This window comes from Carcharodon carcharias, chromosome 8 (genome assembly GCF_017639515.1).
Source record: "Carcharodon carcharias isolate sCarCar2 chromosome 8, sCarCar2.pri, whole genome shotgun sequence".
Classification (NCBI taxonomy): Eukaryota; Metazoa; Chordata; class Chondrichthyes; order Lamniformes; family Lamnidae; genus Carcharodon; species Carcharodon carcharias.
Window position 1 is genome coordinate 18,513,761 of NC_054474.1, and position 15,763 is coordinate 18,529,523.

General features: G+C 48.1%; 1 long non-coding RNA gene across 1 annotated transcript; it reads right to left on the bottom strand.

The window, feature by feature from the left end:
- Positions 1–153: 153 nt before the first annotated feature.
- On the bottom strand, positions 154–12,217 carry LOC121281587. Its single transcript, XR_005943872.1, has 3 exons — positions 12,145–12,217; positions 11,146–11,304; positions 154–244 (listed from the first exon to the last, which is right to left on the bottom strand). It is a non-coding gene; the product is annotated as an uncharacterized LOC121281587 (long non-coding RNA).
- Positions 12,218–15,763: the final 3,546 nt, after the last annotated feature.

Here is a 15,763-nt window from a genome sequence, read left to right on the forward strand (position 1 = left end):
TTATAATGTGTATCTATCTGATTAAACACAGACATTTCCCTTTGGAAAAGATTTATTGTACCAGTATCCAACGTTAACCATTTATAGGTGAACGATCAGTAATCCCTCACAGGTACAAACTGTGTCTGGGTGAACTTAAAGTTGTATGGACATTGAAGGTACAAACTAGATTTGAGCTCAGCACTGACTGTAGCTGCCTCTAAAAATCCTTCACTCCTTCTTTCATCGCCTTCAATCTATCTTCCTGCAAACAATGTTAAGAAGTTAGTTCACACATTTCAATGATTGAGGTTCAGATCGCTGAAATACAGTTTATTGTACAATCTTTATGAATCATTCAAAAAAGTAGTAGAGGATTGATTCAAACAAGTAATATTTGAGTAATTGAGCCGGCCCTTACAAATCCAGCCCAAATCCCTAACACTCAGCCCCGAACCCCTAAACCCAGTCTGAACCACCTAAGCTTAGTCCAAAGCCCTTACACCCAGTCTGAACCCCCTACACCCAGTCTGAACGCCCTAACCTAGTCTGAGCCGCCTAAGTCCAGGTCGAATCCCCTACACACAGTCTGAACACCCTACACCGAGTCTGAGCTGCCTAAACCCAGTTTGAATCCCCTACACACAGTCTGAACCTCCTGAGCCCAGTCTGAACCCCCTACGCCCAGTCTGAACCCCCTAAGCCCAGTTGGAACCCCCTACAGCCAATCTGAACTCCCTACATCCAAACTGAACCACTCCTACACCCAATCTAAATCCCCCACACCCAGTCTGAATCCCTTAAACCCAGTCTGAACCCCCTACACCCAGTCTGAACCCCCAAAATACAGTCTGAACTCCTCAAACCCAGTCTGAACCCACTTCAATCCCTTACACCCGGGCCAAACCCCCTACACCCAGCCTGAACCCCCTTACACCCAATTTGAACCCCTTACACCCAGTCTGAATCCCCCTACACACAGCCCAACCCCCCTGCACCCAAACTTAACTCCCCTACACCACGTCTGACCCCCTTACACCGAGCCTGAACCCCCTGAACCCAGTCTGAAGCACCTACACCCAGTTTGAACCCCCTTTACCCAGGCTGAACCCGTATGCTCAGTCTGAACCCCCCACGCCCAGTCTGAACCCCGTACATCCAGCATGAGCCCCGTACACCCAGGCTAAACCCCCTATACCCAGTCTGAACCCCCTACATCCAGTCTGAGCCCCTTACACCCAGTCTGAATCCCGCTACAACCAGTCCGACCCCCCTACATCAAGTCTGATCCCACTACACCCAGTTTGAATCTCCCTACACCCAGTTTGAATCCCTCAAACCCAGTTTGAATCCCCTACACCAGATCCGAACCCCCCAAACCCAGTCTGAACCCCATACATCCATTAAATTAACTATATCCATCTGGAGGCACTAATCTGGCCCACCAGGCCTAATGCTGCTTCGTTCAATTGATATCAGTGAGTCTACATGTGAGCGACTCTGTGCGTGAGCATGTTGGTGAGTGAGGGTGTCAGTGAGCGAGCGTGTCGGTGAGTGGGCATGTCGGTGAGTGAGCATCAGTGTGTGAGTGTCTGTGTGTGAGTGTGTCGGTGAGAGAGTGAGCCCATGAGTGAGCATATCCGTGAGTGAGCATGTCAGTAAGTGAGCGTGTCAATGTGTGACCATCAGTGTGTGAGCATCAGTGTGTGAGCATGTCGATGAGTAAGCGAGTCTGTGAGTGAGTGTGTTCGTGAATGAGCATGTCAATGCATGAGTGTGTTGGTGTGTGTGTATCAGTGTGTGAGCGTGTCTGTGAGTAAGCGTGCCCGTGATTAAGCATGTCCATGAGTGAGCGAGTCCATAAATGAGCATGTTCGTGAGTGAACGTGCCAGTGAGTAAGCGTATCAGTAAGTAAGTGCATCGGTGAGTGAGCGTGTCAGTGAGTGAGCATGTCAGTGTGTAAACGTGTGGGTGTGTGAATGTGTCAGTGCATGAGCATGCCCCTGGGTGCGCATGTCCGTGAGTGAGCGAGGCAGTGTGTGAGCGTGTCAGTGAGTGAGTGTATCAGTGAGTGAGCGTGTCAGTGAGTGAGCATGTTAGTGTGTAAACATGTTGGTGTGTGAACATGTCAGTGCATGAGCATTTCTGTAAGTGTGCATGTTGGTGAGTGAGTGGGGCAGTGTGTGAGCGTGTCAGTGAGTGACCGTTTCAGTGTAAGCATGTCGTTGTGTAAGCATGTTGGTGTGTAAGCACGTTGGTATGTAAGTATGTCCTTGAGTGAGCGTGTCAATGGCTGAGCATGTCGGTGTGTAAGCATGTCAGTGTGTGAATGTGTTGGTGTGTGAGTGTGTCTGTGAGTGGGTGTGTGAATGAGTGACTGTGTCTGTGAGTGGGCGTGTCAGTGAGCGAGTTTGTCTGCGAATGGGCGTGTTAGTGAGTGAGCGAGTCTGTGTGTGAACATGTTGGTGAGTGAGCATGTTGGTGTGAAAGCATATCTGTGAGTGAGTGTGTCCATGAGTGAACGAGTCTGTGAGTGAGCATGTCCATGAGTGAGTGTGGCAGTGAGTGACTATGTCAGTGAAGTGACCGTGTTGATGTGTGAGCATGTCGGTGTGTGAGCATGTCAGTGACTGAGCATGTCGGTGTGTTTTCAAGTCAGTGTGTGAGCCTGTTGATGAATAAGCATGGTAGTGAGTGAGGCAGTGTGGGAGCGTGTCAGTGAGTGAGTGCATCAGTGAGTGAGCGTGTCAGTGAGTGAGCATATTAGTGTGTAAACATGTTGGCGTGTGAACATGCCAGTGCATGAGCATTTCCGTAAGTGAGCATGTTGGTGAGTGAGCAAGGCAGTGTGTGAGCGTGTCAGTGAGTGACCATGTTGGTGTGTAAGCATGGTGGTGAATGAGCTTACCATGAGTGAGCGAGTCCATGAGTGAGCGAGCCCATGAGTGAGCGTGTGGGTGTGTGAGCATGCCTGTAAGTGAGCGTGTCAGTGGGTGAGCATGTCGGCATGTGAGCATGTCCATGAGTGAGCGAATCCACAAGTGAGCATGTCCGTGATGGAGCATATTGGTGTGTGAGCGTGTCAGTGCATGAGCATGAGTGACAGTGTTGGTGTGTACATGTGTCGGTGTGTGAGCATGTTGGTGTGTGAGCATGTTCCTGAATGAGCGTGTTATAGAGTCATAGAGTCATAGAGGTCTACAGCACAGAAAAAGGCTCTTCGGCCCATCGAGTCTGCACCGGTCAAACAAGTACCTAACTATTCTAATCCCATTTTCCAGCACTAGGCCCATAGCCTTGTATGCCATAGCATTGCAAGTGCACATCCAAATACTTCTTAAATGTTATGAGGGTATCTGCCTCTACCACCCTTTCAGGCAGTGAGTTCCAGATTCCCACCAACCTTTGGGTGAAAAATTTCTTCCTCACATCCCCTCTAAACCTCCTGCTCCTTACCTTAATTCTATGCCCCCTGGTTATTGATCCCTACACCAAGGGGAAAATTTCCTCCCTGTCTACCCTATCTATGCCCCTCATAATTTTATACACATCAATCACGTCCCCCCTCAATCTCCTTTGCTCCAGGGAAAATAACCCCAGTATATCCAATCTCTCCTCATAACTAAAACTCTCTGGCCCAGGCAACATCCTGGTAAATCTCCTCTGCACTCTCTCTAGTGCAATCACATCCTTCCTATAATCCAGAACTACACACAATAATCTATCTGTGGCCTAATCGGTGTTTTATACAGTTCCAGCAAAATCTCCCTGCTCTTATATTCTATGCCTTAGATAATAAAGGCAAGTATTTCATATGCCTTCTTAACCACCTTATCTATCTGTCCCACTACCTTATGCCCATCAAGGTCTTTGTGATGCTTGGTACTTCCCAGGGTCCTACCATTCGCCGTGTATTCCTGTGCCTTGTTTGTCCTGCCCAAGTGCATCACCTCACACTTATCTGGATTAAATTCCATTTTCCACTGATCAGCCCATCTGAACAGCCTGTCTATATCCTCCTGTAATCTAAGGCTATCCTCGCTATTTATCACCCCACCAATTTTCATGCCATCCGTGAACTTACTGATCAACTCTCCTATATTCAAGTCTAAATCGTTTATATATACCACAAATAGCAAGGGACTCAACACTGATCCTTGTGGAACCTCACTGGGTACAGGCATCCAGTCACAAAAACACCCCTCGACCATCACCCTCTGCTTCCTGCCACTCAGCCAATTCCGGATCCAATTTGCCAAATTGCCTTGGATCCCATGGGCTCTTACCTTTGTTATCAGTCTCCCATGCGGGACCTAATCAAAAGCCTTGCTGAAGTCCAAGTAGACTACGTCAAATGCATTGCTCTCATCTACATACCTGGTCATCTCTTCAAAAAATTCTATCAAATTGATCAGGCATGACCTCCCCTTAACAAAACCATGCTGACTGTCCTTGATTAATCCCTGCCTCTTCAAGTGTAGATTAATTCTGTCCCTCAGAATTGCTTCCAATAGGTTCCCACCATTGAGGTTAGACTGACTGGCTCATAGTTCCCTGGTTTATCCCTTCCTCCTTTCTTGAATAATGGTACCACATTGGCTGACCTCAAGTCCTCTGGTACCTCTCCTGTGGCCACAGAGGTATTGAATATTATTGCCATCACCCCTGCTATCTTCTCCCTTGCCTCACCCAACAGCCTGGGATACAATTCATCCAGGCCTGGAGATTTATCTACTTTTAAGCCTGCCGGACCACTTAAAAACTCTTCTCTTTCTATGCTAATTTCTTTAATTATATCACAGTTCTTCTGCCTGATTTCTATACTCACGTCATACCTCTCACTTGTGAACACTGACATAAAGTATTCATTTAGAACCCTACCCACATTTTCCAGTTCCACAAACAAATTACCATTATGGTCCTTAATGGGCCCTACTCTTTCCCTAGTTATCCTCTTACTCTTAATGTACTTGTAAAATAATTTTGGATTTTCCTTTATGTTACCTTCCAATGTTTTTTTATGCCATCTTTTTGCTTTCCAAATTTCCTTTTTAAGTTTCTCCCCTATACATTCTATACACCTCTAGGGCTTCTGCTGTTTTGAGCCCTTGGTATCTGCTATAAGCCTCCCGTTTTCTCTTTATCCAATCCTGTATATCCCTAGACATCCATCCCCCAATTTAGAACTCTGATTTCTGGCCCATCCTTGTCCTTTTCCATAACAACCTTGAATCTGGAGTTATGATCACTATCTGCAAAATGCTCCCCCACTGATACCTCTACAACTTGCCCGGCTTCATTCCCTAAAGTTAAGTCTTCTACATACTGGCTTAAAAAGCCCTCCTGGATGCATTTTAAGAATTCTGCTCCCTCTAAACATATCACACTATGACTAACCCAGTTAATGTTGGGGAAGTTGAAAATATTACCTGCCTATTATTTTTACACTTCTCTGAAATTTGCCTACATATCTGCTCTGACCAATAGTACACTCTCAGCAATGTGATTGCTCCTTTTTTGTTTTTCAGTTCTACCCATATGGCTTCATTTGAGGAGCCTTCGAAGATGTCTTCCCTCGTTATTGCTACACTTGATTCCTTGATCAATATTGCGATACTGCCCCCCCTTTTACCTCCTTCCCTGTCTTGCCTGAAGACCCTATATCCTGGAATATTGAGCTGCCAATCCTGCCCCTCTCTCAACCATGTCTCTGTGACAGCAACGACATCATACTTCCATGTGTTAATTTGCGCCCTCAACTCAAATGCCTTATTTGTCAGACTCCTTGCATTAAAATAAATGCTAACCAATCTTGCCAAGCTCCCTTGTGCCTTAACTGGCCTATAATTTCTATGCCTTCCAGACTCACTTGCTCTCTCTTCTAATTTTGGCTGTACATCTCCCCCTGCTGAACCTCCTTTCAGGATCCCATTCCCCTGTCAAGTTAGTTTAAACCCTCCCCAACAGCACGAGCAAGCCTCCCTGCAGGGATGTAGGTCTCATTCCGGTTCAGGTGCAACCCACTCACCTTGTATAGGTCCCACTGCCCCTAGAAATGGTCCCAATGTCCCAGAAATCTAAAGCCTTCCCTCCTGCACCATCTCTCCAGCGACACATTCATCAGGACTAACCTCCTATTTCTATACTCACTCGCTCTTGGCACCAGAAGTAATCTAGAGATTACTACCTTTGGTGTCCTGTTTTTTAATGTTTCCTAGCTCCCTAAATTCTGCTTGCAGGACATCATCCCTCTTTCTACCTATGTCGATGGTGTAAATATGTACCACGATCTCTGTCTGTTTGCCCTCCCCCTTTAGAATGCCCTGCAGCCATTCAGTGACATCCTTGTTTTGGTATGTCACCGTGTCAGCGAGAGACCATGTCAGTGTCTGTATTTTGGTGAGTGACCATGTCGGTGAGTGAGTGAGCCCATGAGTGAGTGTCTCCGTGAGTGAGTGTCTCCGTGAGTAAGCATGTCTGTGAGTGTGCTTGTCTGTATGTGAGCATGTCCGTGACTGAGTGTATAGTGAGTGAGCGTGTCAGTTAGTGACCTTGTTGGTGCGTGAGTGTGTCAGTGCGTGAGCGTGTCAGTGAGTGAGTGTGTCAGTGACTGAGCGATTCCATGAGACAACATGTCCGTGAGTGTGTGAGTCCATGAGTGACTGTGTCAGTGAGTGGACGTGTCTGTGATTGGGCATCTCAGTGTCTGAGCGTGTCAGTGAGTTAGCGTCTCAGTGAGTGAGCGAGCTTGTGTGTGAGCATGTTGGTGATTGAGCATGTTGCTGTGTGAGTATCAGTGTGTAAGCGTGTGTAATCTGTGAGTGAGTGTGTTATTGAGTGAGTGAGTCCGAGAGTCAGCATGTCTGTGAGTGAACGTGTCAGTGTGTGAGCGTGTTAGTGAGTGACCGTGTTGGTGTATGAGCATGTCGGTGTGTGTGTGTGTTGGTGTGTGAGCGTGTCAGTGAGTGAGTTTGTCGGTGCGTGAGCGTGTCTGAATGAGCATACCAGTGAGTGAACGTGCTAGTGAGTAAGCATAATAGTGAGTGAGCCTGCCATGAGTGAGCCAGTCTGTGAGTATGTGAGTCCATGAGTGAGCATGTCTGTGAGTCAGCTTGTTTGTGACTGAGGGTGTCAGTGTGTGAGCATGTCAGTGAGTGATCAAATTAATAAGTGAGCGTGTTCGTGAATGAGTGAGTCCATCAGTGATCAAGTCCGTGAGTGAGCGTGTCAGTGTGTGAGCATGTTGATGTGTCAGCAAGTCTGTGAATGAGCATGCTGGTGAGTGAGTATGTCAGTGAATGAGCGTGTCAGTGTGCACATGTGTCAGTGTGTGAGCGTGTCTGTGAGTGGGCATGTCGGTGTGTGAGCGTGTCAATGCGTGAGTGTGTCAGTGTGAATGTGTTGGTGAGTGAGCATGTCCATGAGTGAGCTTGTCTGTGAGTGAATATGTCAGTGAGTTAGTGAGTCCATGAGTGAGCGTGTCCGAGGTTGAGCAAGTCTGTGAGTGAATGAGTCCATGAGTGAACGTGTCGATATATGTGCATGTCTGTGAGTGTGTCAGTGAATGAGTGCGTCAGTGTGTGATCATTTCGATGCATGAGCGTGTCGGTCTGTGAATGTGTTGGTGAGTGAACGTGTCAGTGTGTGAGCATGTCCATGAGTGAGTGTGTCATTGTGTGAGCATGTCCGTGAGTGAACGTGTCTGTGTGAGCATGTCTGTGAGTGAACGTGTCAGCGAATGAGTACATCAGTGTGAGAGCGTGTCAGTGTGTGAGCAGATCAGTGTGTGAGCATGTCAGTATGTGAGCGTGTCGGTGTGTAAGCATGTCAGTGTGTGAGCACGTTGGTGTGTGAGCGCGTTGGTGTGTGGGTGATTCTGTGTGTAAGCATGTCGGTGAGTGACCGTGTCAGTGAATGATTGCCTCAGTGAGTGAACGTGTCAGCGAGAGAGCCTTTCAGAGAGTGAGCGTGTCAGTTGGTGACTGTGTTGGTGTGTGAGCATGTTGGTGTGTGTGTGTCGGTGTGTGAGCGTGCCAGTGTGTGAGAGATTTGGTGCATGACCCTGTTGGTGAGTAGGCAGTTAGAGTGACAGTGAGTGAGCCTCTCTGTGAATGAGCTAGTCCGTGAATGAGCGAGTCTATAAGTGAGTGTGTCCATGAGTGAGTATGTCCGTGAGTGAGTGTATCGGTATGTGAGTGTGTCGGTGTGTGAATGAGCATACCATTGAGTGAGCGTGTTAGTGAATGAGTATGTCAGTGAGTGAACATGTCAGTGTGTTAGTCTGTTGGTTTGTGAGATGTTGGTGAGTTAGTGTGACAGTGAGTGAGTGAGTCCATGAGTGAGTGTGTCAGTGTGTGAGCGTGTCCATGTCTGAGTGATTGTGTCAGCGAGTGAGCATATCAGTGCGTGTCAGTGTGTGAGCGTGTCAGTGTGTGTGTGTCAGTGTATGAGCGTGTCAGTGTGTGAGCCTGTCAGTGTGTGTGTGTCAGTGTATGAGCGTGTCAGTGAGTGACTGTCGGTGTATAAGCATGTTGGTGTGTGAGCATGTAGATGTGTGAGCTTGTCAGTGATTCAGTGTGTCAGTGTGTGAGCATGTTGGTGAGTGAGTATGCTGGTGTGTGAGTGAGTCTGTGTGTGAGCATGTTGGTGAGTGAACGTGTCAGTGAGACGGCATGTTGGTGCGTGAGTGTGTTGGTGTGTGAGTGTGTTGCTGAGTGAGTGTGTCCATGAGTGACTGTGTCCATGAGTGAATGCGTCAGTGAGTGAAAGTGTCAGCCAGTGAGCCTTTCAGTGTGTGAGAGTGGGTGAACCTGTTGGTGTGTGAGCATGTCAATGTGTGAGCGTGTCAGCAAGTGAGTGTGTCAGTGTGTGAGCATGTCCATGCATAAGCATGTCGGTGAGTGAGTGTGATCATATCCGTGAGTGAGCACGTCGGTGTGTGAACGTGTCCATGAGTGAACGTGTCAGCAAATGAGCGGTTAGTGTTTGAGTGAGTCTGTAGCAAGCGTGTCTGTGCGTGAGTGACTCCCTGAGTGAGCGTGTCTGTGAGTGAGCATGTCAGAGCATTTCCGAGAGTGAGTGAGTCCGTGAGCGAGTGTGTCGATATGTGACCATGTCGGTGTGTGAGCATGTCAATGTTGGTGTGTGAGCGTGTCTGAATGAGCAAGCCAGTGCGATAGTGTGTCAGTGAGTGAGTGTGTCAGTGAGTGAGCGTGTTGGTGAGTAAGCGTGTCAGTGAGTGAGCGTGTCTGTGAGTGAGCATGACAGCGAGTGAGCCTTTCAATGTGTGAGCATGTCGGTGAGTGACCGTGTCGGTGTTTAAGCATGTTGGTGTGTGAGCGTGTTGGTGTGTGAACATGTTTGTGAGTGACCATGTCCGTGAGTGAGCGTGTCCATGAGTGAACGTGTCAGCAAGTGAGCGTGTCAGTGTTTGAGTGAATCTGTAGTTAGTGTGTCTGTGAGTGAGTGACTCCTTGAGTGAGTGTGTGTGTGAGGGAGCAAGGCCGAGAGTGAGCATGTCAGTGAGTGAGCATGTCTGAGCATGTCTGAGAGTGAGCGAGTCTGTGAGCATTTCGATATATGAGCATGTCCATGAATGAGCATATCAGTGCATGAGTGTGTCAATGAGTGACCATGTCGATGTGTGAGCATGTCAGTGTGTGAGTGTGTTAGCGAGTGACTGTGTTGGTGTGTGAGCGTGTTGGTGCTTGAATGAGCATGGCAGTGAGTTAGCGTGTCAGTGTGTGAGTGTGTCAGTGTGTGAGCGTGTTGGTGAGTAACCGTGTCAGTGAGTGGCCGTGTTGGTGTGTGAGCGTGACAGTGAGTGAGCGTGTCCATGAGTGAGTATATCCATGAGTGAGTGTGTCCGTGAGTGAGCTTGTCAGTGTGTGAGCGTGTCAGTGTGTGAGTGCGACAGTGAGTGAGCGTGTCCGTGAGTATGTCCGTGAGTGAGCGTGTCGGTTTGTGAGCGTGTCTGTATGTGAGCGTGTCAGTGTGTGAGCGTGACAGTGAGTGAGTGTGTCTGTGAGTGAGCGTGTCGGTGTGTGAGCAGGATCCCCAGGCTGCAGTCACAGCACACCATCATTCCTACCATGTCTGTCTAACCTCAGTTATTTACTTCGTCAATTAGTTATTCATTTACTCAACTAAAGTCATAGCAAGTCTCCAAGCTTGCAGACAAGACGAGAGTGACTGGATACCAGCTACTGAAGGCTGTTAAAGGTAGAAAAAGCAGAACCACTTTCCCCCTCTGCACCCAATCCCAGGCTTAGCACTCATTTCTCATTCACTCAGACCTCAGCATCTCACTGTGTGCCCCCATGGTGTGCTGCCTCCTTAGTGTCACGGCAAAGGGCATCGCTGAGAGGGTGCAGAGTATTTTGGGAACTGGGAGAGTAGCGAGAGCAGGAAACAACCGGAAGTTGTGATCTATGTGGGAATAAAGGGCAGATAGAAAGGAGAAGGATTGAGGTTTGGAAGTCAGTTTCAGGAGCTTGGGAAGTGAAAAGGGATGAGTCAGTGAATTAACCTGTGGGGCAGTGTAAACCTGGGTGTACTGTTGGATACAGCGTCCCCTGGACAGGACAAAGTGCACACTGCTTGTCCTGTCTGGGGGGTGGTGTAATCGTGCGGCTGCTTGTCCTGGTTGGATGGATGCTCTGGTATTGACTCCTGCTGTGTCCTCTATTGCAGTTTCACTGGATGGGTACATTACGTAAAAATAATGATGATGTGTTGAAGGCGATTTCAGCACTGGTGCCACAGGGAGGGCCCGTGCTCTGTTGGGACAAGTTGGCCTCTAAAGCCAACCTGTTCGAGGAGGCTGTTCAGAAATATGGGATGGGAAGGGTCTTAGTGACATTCGACAAGTCCAAAGTTATAAGCAGTGTGTATCCAGGGAGAGACCCTTGTAGTCTGGGACCTGTAACTGTCTTACTGCCTAGGGTTGATTGGGTCCCTGAGAATCTTTGTGAGTGAGCCACCTGCTGCTCTAAGTATTGATATTCTAGCTCTGAATTCCTGGCTGGTATACTGGCTTAAAAACTGTCCTATCAAGGATTGGAAAGGTAATGTAGGGGGAGATTTTACTTTGCAGCAAATCCTTTGGAGTGTTTATGGGACAGTGTAAAGGGAGCTTTACTCTCTCTAATCCTTGATCTACTTACCTTGAAATTGCTTGATGGGACAGTGTAGATAGAGTAAGTGCAGTGCTCTCATGACTGTGTCTTACAACACTGAGGCAAGTCAGAGGCTCTGCCCATCATCTTTCAAGCATCCTTGGAAACTGGAATCTCAGGACTGAAGAGATGCCATTGTAATAGCTCCTTTTTTAAAAGGGAAAAGAGAGAGGCTGGGTTACTAAAGGTCAAACACAGCAACTTGCATTTATATAACGCCTTTATGGTGGTCTCAATCTGCTTCACAAGAGCATCATCAAACAAGATTTAACAGTCAGCCTTGGTAGCAGGTTTTGCCTGTGTTTCTACTTTTCAGCGGAGTTTTATAAGTCAGTTTGTGGTTTAGAGTGTTGTGCGGAATCATTACACTAGTTTACACTAGTTTAGAACTCTTCTATTAGGGGCACTGGAGGTGTTCTAAACCCCTGTGAGTTTGTCCTTTATAAAATTCTAAAGAATAGCACCAACAGTAAGGCTAAATGAGCAATGAACCCCTTACACTGCTTCCAATCTATGTATATCCTCCCTCAGGTCCAATCTCACCACTCCCCCAGGCAGCTGCAGCAAGACTTCCTTACTTAAATAATTACTTAAATAATTCAATCCCTCACAATAAAGGGCAGCATTCCATTTGCCTTCCTAACTACTTGCTATACCTGCATGCTAACTTTGAGAGATTCATGTACAAGGACACCAAGATTCCTCTGTAATGCAGCATTCTGCAGTCACTATCCATTTTAATATTCCACTTTCCTATTACTCTCTGCTGTACCATTTTATAAGGACCAGAGCACCCAGAATCAAATCAACCAATATTACTGAGCATCAGTTTGAGGGGGTGCCGGGGGCAGGGGGTGTGGTGTTTTGGTACCAATATGACAAGTAAGCCCAGCACCAACACCGAAGCAGCCAGACTACTGGCTCATCCCAATCTATGCTAGTTACTTTATAGTTGATGTTCAGAGTCGGAGAAGCTTTACTATCTACCTGTTCTACGTATCTGTCAGTTGTTTTCCACGTGTAATAGCATTCGATTCTACTGGTTAGCGATTTCCATGGGAGCTGCAACAGGCAATGAAAAGGTATTTAGAGTTCAGAATAACAAAACAATCCGGTGCATCCAAGACCACCCATCCACCAAGCACAGCTCACCAAGATCCCTACACTACATGGTACAGTGAAAGCATTAAATATAGCGGAGGCTGTATAGATGGCTCTGGAGGCCCAGGGAACCACCTCACTAAGTATCTCTTCCCCTTGTTACGGCAGCAACAATGGCCTTTCCTGTTAAGGCCACCATTTTGTGCACATAGGGCGAGAGGTGCACCAGCCTGCAGAGCAGTAGAAGTTCACACTGTTGGGCTCTATAGATTTTCCCCCAACAGCAAAGATGATCTTTGGCCACAAGAATGATCTCATAACCGAACCCTCCCGACTGACTGCACGCTCAGAAAAATCAGGCCGCTTGTGGGAGCTTCTTGAATTTTGAGCAAATTTATAAAGGCACACTTGCATTTAGATAGCGCCTACCCACATCCTCAGAATGTCCCAAAGTGCTTCCCAGCCAATCAAGTATTTTTATATAGGCAAATATGGTAACCGATTGGTGCACAGCAAGATTCCACAAACAAGATGAATGACCAGTTAATCTGTTCTTGGTGGTTTTGGTTCAGCAAACGTTGAACAAGACACTGTGAGAACTCCATGCCTCCCTTCAAAATCAATGCTGTCTTTCACGCCCAGCCCAGCACACAGATGCAGCCTCAGATTAACATCTCATTCAAAAGGCGGTACCTTGACAGTACGGCACTCCCTCAGCACTGCAGGCAAGTGTGGGCCTAGATTGTGTGCTCAAGTTCTGGAGTAGCAAACCCATAAATTCTGATTCAAGAGGTCAGTGCGCTCCCAGCACAGATCCTGCATGTTGGTGTGTGAGTGTGTCAGTGATTGAGCATGTCAATGTGTGTGTGTGTCAGTGTGTGAGCTTGTCGGTGCATAAGCATGTCAGTGATTGGGTGTGACGGTGAGTGAGCGTGTCCGTGAGTGAGCATGTCCGTGAGTGAGTGTGTCAGTGTGTGAACATATCCGTGTCCATGAGTGAGCGTGTCCATGAGTAATCATGTCTGTGAGTGGGCATGTTGGTGTGTGAGAGTATAGTGAGTATAGAGTATAGAGAGTATAGTGTGTGAGAGTATAGAGAGTATAGCGTGTCGGTTTGTGAGTGTGTCAGTGAGTGAGCGAGTTTGTGTGTAACTGCGTTCATGAGTGAATGCGTCAGTGAGTGAACGTGTCAGTGAGTGAGCCTTTCAGTGTGTGAGCGTGTCAGTGAGTGAACCTGTCAGTGTTTGAGCATCTCATTGTGTGAGCGTGTCAGAGTGTGAGCGAGTTGGTGCGTGAGCCTGTTGGTGAGTAAGCATGATAGTGAGTGGCCTTGTCCATGAGTGAACGATCCATAAGTGAGCAAGACCGTGAATGAGCAAGTCCACCACTGAGCGAGTCCGGCAGTGCACCCACTGACAATTAAAAGGCCTATTAAGGCCATTAAAGGATCAATTAAATTATGGTTGGTGGGCAGGCAAAGAGGCCAAGTGGCCTTTGCACTTTTTCATCAAGTAAAAATAAAAAAATTAAAATTCAATTAATAACATGCCGCTGCTCATGTGACTCTGTCCCATGAAGGGACGTGTTTTATTTTCTTCAATTCTTTATTATGTTTTTGGAAAACTCTTCACACTCACACAGAGCTGCCTCAGGGAGATTCTCAAGCGTGCACATGCATGAAGTTCACACCCGCCCTCCTCCCTCTGCCCGCACAGGCAGTGCTGAGTGCTGGCGCTCTCATTACATGCTGGGTGGCCCAACCCATCCCTGCCGAGCCCACCCAACAATGGTTAGATTCTGCCCCATGAGTGAGCGAATCAGGGAGTGAGCGTGTCCATGAATGAGCATGTCAGTGAGTGAGCGTGTCCATGAGTGAGCATGTCAGTGTGAGACCGTGTCCATGAGTGAGCGTGTCAGTGTGAGACCGTGTCCATGAGTGAGCGTGTCAGTGTGAGACCGTGTCCATGAGTGAGCGTGTCAGTGAGTGAGCGTGTCCATGAGTGAGCGTGTCAGTGTGAGACCGTATCCATGAGTGAACGTGTCAGTGTGAGACCGTGTCCACGAGTGAGCGTCTCTGAGTGAGCGTGTCCATGAGTGAGCGTGTCAGTGTGAGACTGTATCCACGAGTGAGCGTGTCAGTGTGAGACCGTGTCCACGAATGAGCGTGTCTGAGTGAGCGTGTCCATGATCCAGCGGGTCAGTGTGAGACCGTATCCATGAGTGAGCGTGTCAGTGTGAGACCGTGTCCACGAGTGAGCGTGTCTGAGTGAGCGTGTCCATGAGTGAGCGTGTCAGTGTGAGACCGTATCCACGAGTGAGCGTGTCAGTGTGAGACTGTGTCCATGAGTGAGCATGTCTGAGTGAGCGTGTCAGTGTGAGACCGTGTCCACAAGTGAGCGTGTCTGAGTGAGTGTGTCCATGAGCGAGCGTGTCAGTGTGAGACCGTATCCATGAGTGAGCGTGTCAGTGTGAGACCGTGTCCACGAATGAGCATGTCTGAGTGAGCATGTCCATGAGCGAGCATGTCAGTGTGAGACCGTATCCATGAGTGAGCGTGTCAGTGTGAGACCGTGTCCACGAGTGAGCGTGTCTGAGTGAGCGTGTTCATGAGTGAGCGTGTCAGTGTGAGACCGTATCCATGAGTGAGCGTGTCAGTGTGAGACCGTGTCCACGAGTGAGCGTGTCTGAGTGAGCGTGTCCATGAGTGAGCCTGTCAGTGCGAGACCGTGTCCATGAGTGAGCGTGTCAGTGTGAGACTGTGTCCATGAGTGAGCGTGTCAGTGTGAGACCGTGTCCATGAGTGAGTGTGTCAGTGTGAGACCGTGTCCATGAGTGAGCGTGTCAGTGTGAGACCGTGTCCATGAGTGAGCGTGTCAGTGTGAGACTGTGTCCATGAGTGAGCGTGTCAGTGTGAGACCATGTCCATGAGCGAGTGTGTCAGTGTGAGACCGTGTCCACGAGTGAGCATGTCAGTGTGAGACCGTGTCCATGAGTGAGCATGTCAGTGTGTGACTGTGTTCATGAGTGAGCATGTTTGTGAATGAGCGAATCCATGAGTGAGCATGTCAGTGTGAGACTGTGTCCATGAGCGAGTGTGTCAGTGTGAGACCGTGTCCACGAGCATGCATGTCAGTGTGTGACTGTGTTCATGAGTGAGCATGTTTGTGAATGAGCATGCCAGTGAGCAAGCATGTCAGTGTGTGACTGTGTTCATGAGTAAGCATGTTTGTGAATGAGTGTGTCCATAAGTGAGCATGTCAGTGTGTGACTGTGTTCATGAGTAAGCATGTTTGTGAATGAGCGTGTCCATAAGTGAGCATGTCAGTGTGTGACTGTGTTCATGAGTAAGCATGTTTGTGAATGAGCGTGTCCATAAGTGAGCATGTCAGTGTGTGACTGTGTTCATGAGTGAGTATGTTTGTGAATGAGCATGCCAGTGAGTAAGCATGTCGGTGAGCGAGTCTGTGACTGAGCATGTCTGTGAGTGAGCGAGCCCGTGAGTGAA